This window comes from Cupressus sempervirens, chromosome 4 (genome assembly GCF_028749045.1).
Source record: "Cupressus sempervirens isolate cs-2001-9-10 chromosome 4, ASM2874904v1, whole genome shotgun sequence".
Lineage (NCBI taxonomy): Eukaryota > Viridiplantae > Streptophyta > Pinopsida > Cupressales > Cupressaceae > Cupressus > Cupressus sempervirens.
The window spans coordinates 340,664,316-340,669,758 of record NC_143121.1 but is presented as its reverse complement, the minus strand read 5'-3'; the positions used below and the strand labels follow the sequence as shown (position 1 = coordinate 340,669,758).

Genomic DNA, 5,443 nt, shown 5'->3' with positions numbered 1-5,443 from the left:
TTTTAAAGACATTAATGTAACTATAAATGTAATAAAATCAATCTCAATATATTTTATCTTGATATGAATATAGTATCCTTACCACACTACTAAAAACAGTTTTAATATAGTTATATTAATTTATTTATTTTTAAATATTTGTTTTCATTTCTACTATAATGTAGTTTTAAAGAGCAATTAATATCGATACCATTCTTCCATACTAAATTTTGAAATTGATACCAAATGCTATGATTTCTGTTGTAATATTTTATCGACAAAACCGATTACTGAATTGAATTATTTTATTTTTGAGCGATGCTATTAACTTTTCAGTATAGGCCTACCCAACTTGCGTCTTCAACACAAATTGTCTGAGGTGAAATCGGTGATATGTCGGAGGACGTTTTGGAGTCACGCCATGGCCTCAATACGCCTATAAATACACCGCTCTTACGAGGCATTCCTCACACATTACTCGACTGCAGGGTTTGAGTTTCTCTAGTTTCCCTCTTTCCCCTCATCCGCGTGTTCATCCACGCCCTTTAAGATAGGTTTTGTTTTTCATAAAAAACCAATATGTCCGAAGCCATGCTCAGTGATACTGCTGCAATCCTCAGCGACAACGATAAGAAAGCTCTGGACTTCATCGAGAATGTCACCATACATGCCGATGAGGTGCAGGCTCAAGTGCTTTCCGAGATTCTGACGAGGAACGCCCATACAGAATACCTAAAGCGCTATGATCTAAACGGTCGTACTGATAGGGAGTCTTTCAAAAGACTGTTGCCAATGATTAAGTACGAAGATCTGCAGCCCTATATTTCGCGAATCACTAACGGGGACAAGTCTCCCATCCTTTCCTCTCATCCAGTCTCCGAATTCCTGACAAGGTAAATAAACTGTAAAATTGGAATATTAACAGATTAATGTTTAGAAATGCTTTAATGTTTGTAGAGGCAGATTAATTTTAATTTTCATTTGTGCATGTGGTCTGATTGGCTATAACAGCTCTGGAACATCCGCCGGAGAACGCAAACTGATGCCCACAATTGAAGAAGAATGGGACCGAAGAGCGCTTCTCTACAGCCTTCTCATGCCTGTCATGAACCAGTGAGCCTCTAGTTCCTCATTCTAATCTTGTATTTAATGATATATGGGTGGGTTTTAATGCTGGGATGTGGCGTGTGGCAGGTACATAAAGGGGCTGGACAAGGGAAAAGCCATGTACTTCCTCTTCGTCAAATCTGAAACCAAGACTCCTGGCGGAGTTGTAGCTCGCCCTGTCCTGACAAGCTATTACAAGAATCGCCGCTTTAGGGAAAAGCCATTTGATCCATATAACGTGTACACAAGCCCCCTGGAGTCAATTTTGTGTCCCGATTCCCACCAGAGCATGTACGCTCAACTTCTCTGCGGCCTCGCCCAAAACAAACAAGTTCTCAGAGCAGGAGCCGTCTTCGCGTCAGGCCTGCTCAGAGCAATTCGTTTTCTCGAACAGTACTGGAGATCACTCTGCCATGACATCCGAGTCGGAAGCCCAAGCGAGGAACATGTGAGGAATCCTTCACTAAGAGAGGCCGTGATGAACATATTGACTCCCAATGTTGAGATGGCAGATCTCATGGACGAGGAGTGCTCGAAGGAGTCATGGGAGGGAATAATCAAGCGGCTCTGGCCCAATACAAAGTACTTGGAAGTGATCGTGACAGGCGCCATGGCTCAGTAATTTCCAACCCTTGAATTCTACAGTGGCGGACTCCCTCAGTTGTGCACCATGTACGCCTCATCCGAGTGCTACTTCGGCCTCAATCTCCATCCAGTCACAAAACCATCGGAAGTGTCGTACACAATCCTGCCCAATATGGGCTACTTTGAGTTTATTCCCCTCAGCCACAACAATTACAACGAAAACACCAAAAGTCAGCCAAAGGCTTCTGAATATCCAGAGCTGGTGGAGCTCGCGGACGTCAAAGTGGGTGAAGAATATGAACTTGTGGTAACCACATACGCAGGTATGATATCAGAGAGACAAATTAATTAGAATAACTTTGTGGGCATGCTCCGAACCCTAAATGGTTCATAATTGATTACGGTTATATCTTAATCATCAACATATTTATTTGCTTTGTTTCGATGCAGGGTTGTACCGATACAGAGTAGGAGATGTGCTTAGGGTTACCGGCTTCCACAACTCGGCACCGCAGTTTCGGTTTGTCTGCCGGAAAAATGTTATGTTGAGCATTGACTCGGATAAAACTGACGAAGTGGAGCTGCAAAACGCTGTCGACAAGGCAACGAAGCATCTGGAGACTTTTGGCGCTCGACTCATCGAATACACAAGCTATGGTGACGTGTCTTCAATTCCGGGGCATTACGTTCTGTTTTGGGAGCTCAACAGTTCGGTGCATATGGGATTGTCTTCCGACGTTTTGGAAGAGTGTTGTCTCACGGTGGAGGAGAATTTGAATTCAGTGTACAGACAAGGCAGGGCTGCTGACAAATCCATCGGTCCTCTGGAAATAAAAATAGTGGAAAGTGGGACATTTGAGGAATTGATGGATTATGCCCTAAGCCGAGGGGCATCTATCAATCAATACAAGGCGCCTCGCTGCGTGAACTTTGCTCCAATAGTCGAGCTTCTCAATTCCAGGGTCATCAACTCATATTTCAGTCCCAAATGTCCCAAGTGGACACCTACACGCACCAACTGGGATACTTCTAAGCCAGTTTAAACTTTCATCTGCATCACCGCACTAGGTCAAGATTAAGGGTTTCCCATTTTGAATAATACTTCGATCTCTATGTTTTGTGTAATTAATTAAACCCAATCTTCACTATGAAATATGATGCAATAGTTTGAATATTCCAATAACAGACATCTAATGTCATTTGAAAAATTCAATAGTCACAAATATTTTGACTTCACCATATTTACCTACTTTATGCAAGATCTATCATTCAGTTTGTTTTTAACTAGAACTGATAATGTATTCAACAATCTAATTAATTTTAAAGAATTTTACAGAAATTTGAGACAGTTGTTTGAATTTCTAACAGTAAAAGTAGGGAAACAAATATTATAGAATTTATTTTTGTAAGAAAAAATAATTAGCAAATACTTAATAAATTTAATTTTTTTAAAGTGAACTCAAATAAAACTGTTAGGAGTTTTGCATACCAAAGAGATTGAACGTTAATAGAAGAGGTTATATTGTGATCTTTCAATTATAATCAATATCAATGTTATAATTAACAGATTTTGTATGAAGTTTTCTAAACAAAAGGATTGAACATAAAACAAGGACACAAAATTATGAGATTTCACAAATAATTAACATTGCTGAACCTTATGCAATCTATATTAGCTTAAGAAAATGGCTAAAGAGAGGGGTATAAGAAAGTATGACTAGAGAGTGATTCCTTAAACATTACCAACTGTAAGACCTTCTAGAAGGCAATCATGTTGGGTACATGTTGGAAATCATGGCAAGATTTGTAGAAGGGTTTAAAATTTGAAAACACAATTTGTCTATCTCAGCAAAGGCATACAAAGTAATTTTGCATGATCACATAGAGTTTGCATGATCACATAGAGATAGTACATGATCATTAATATTATAGGCAAGATGTGAATTGAAATATAATTCAACAAAAATCAAAACCGAGACCTAGTAAAATTTTCTATTAAATCTCAAATAATTAAATGATAACAAAAGAAGGGACAAGATACAAAATGTGTAGCCAACTTTCTACACGTTTGTTTTAATTTTTTTGAAAACATACAATTCAATCCATACTCCTATAAGAGAAAACTCAATTTGACTAGAAATTGTTAACTCTTTTCATTCTATCTTTTGGAAAGAAAAATATATAGCATATGGATAGACTCAAGAATGAACAAAAATATGTTTGACCGAATGAATCTCAAACCCTTCCTCTAGCCTTGGAAACTCACTTATATAGCATGAGATGCAACAAGATTTAGGCTTAGAGAAAGGAAATTTGTCCTTAAAACAAAACAAAAGGTTACACAAAAGGACAAAATGTGATTATCTTCATTACACAAGAAAACAAAAATATTCATGGAATTTTTCTTGATAACAAAGTACCTCTTTCATCCACTTCTTTGTGGTGGGGCCTCTTCTATTTTTTACATTTCTTGTTCCTCCACAATATCTAAGAATTAGTCTTTATCTTTATTCTCTTCCTCAGATTGTGAGGCCACATTTTCTTCTTCTACTCTACTTAGATATGATTCTTTTGTGTGTCCAGGAGGTAACTAGCTATCTCTTTCCTCAACCACCTTTGATGTCTGGTCTTTAACCTCCTATGTTGGTTGTGGGCTCATCTCATATAGCTCTACCATGGTTACCTCAATGACATTTTCACACATTTCCTTTTCCTTAATATCCATGGATTTTTCCTTTGATTTATCCTTAGATGCAAACTATAAAATCTTCAAGGCTAAAGAATATTTTGCATCAGCTTATTAAAAATAGTGTAATCAAGTCAGTTGAAATTGAGGATTTCTTGTTCTCTCTTCAGAATATATTTTCCCAATTTCTTTATTTCTTCAAAATCATGTTGGAAAGAATCAAAAAATATTTGGACATTAACCACTTGCTAAAAAGTTCTAGAAAACTAGATATAATTTTCTCTTTTAACATCATTCATCCTGACACTCATTATTTCGTTCAATTCATTTCCCCATTCCTCTTTATCTTTAATATTGTCAATTCTCATCAACACGTGAGGAAAGAGATCAAAATTCCTCCTGAGGTTTTTGGGGCAAAAGCACAAACCTGTGTCACCCTTTTGTAAACAAAAAGTCTAACAAAAGTATAACTATTCACTTTTAATGACATAAAACTAGTATTATTATTTAAAATCTAAAAATGAAGTAAACTAATGAAATATGTAGAAATGGATGAATTTAAGGGTTATAATTTTTAATAATTATTTGGAATAATAATTGATATATTTGCCTATTTTTTATATAAAATCTTTTAGTTGGTTGAAAATGCTAAAACTTAGGGCTCTAGTTCCCACCACAAAACTATATGAAAATAAACTTATTTACCTTTGATATTATACTGGGGTATAAATAACATATATAACCTGAACAATAAAAAAAAAAAAAATTCTTTAGAACTATTATTTCTTTTTTATAATGATTCAAATTTCAACTCACCTGAAATTGATAGTTTTCATCTCCCACCACATTTTTCAAAACAAATCTATTCTGATCAAAAGAAAATTATATATTTTGGAAGAAAAATATCTCCTCTAGAACTTCATATAATTTTTAATTTTTGTTTAATATTATCTAATATTTTTTCATTCTCAAAATTGACATCTTTTTGAGTCTTAAAATACATATTTGTAGAATTTTTTAGTTACAATATGGTATATCTAATTAAAATAGTAAAAACTCTATATGAGAATATTCTTGACTTTGAGA

The 5,443-nt window shown here is 35.7% G+C and overlaps 1 pseudogene across 1 annotated transcript; it reads left to right on the top strand.

Moving 5' to 3' along the window:
• Positions 1-464: 464 nt before the first annotated feature.
• On the top strand, positions 465-2,894 carry LOC149561425 (indole-3-acetic acid-amido synthetase GH3.6-like; annotated as a pseudogene). The gene is made up of 4 exons (XR_016363435.1): positions 465-872; positions 991-1,092; positions 1,174-1,994; positions 2,122-2,894. The product of XR_016363435.1 is annotated as an indole-3-acetic acid-amido synthetase GH3.6-like (transcript).
• The last annotated feature ends 2,549 nt before the right edge of the window (positions 2,895-5,443 follow it).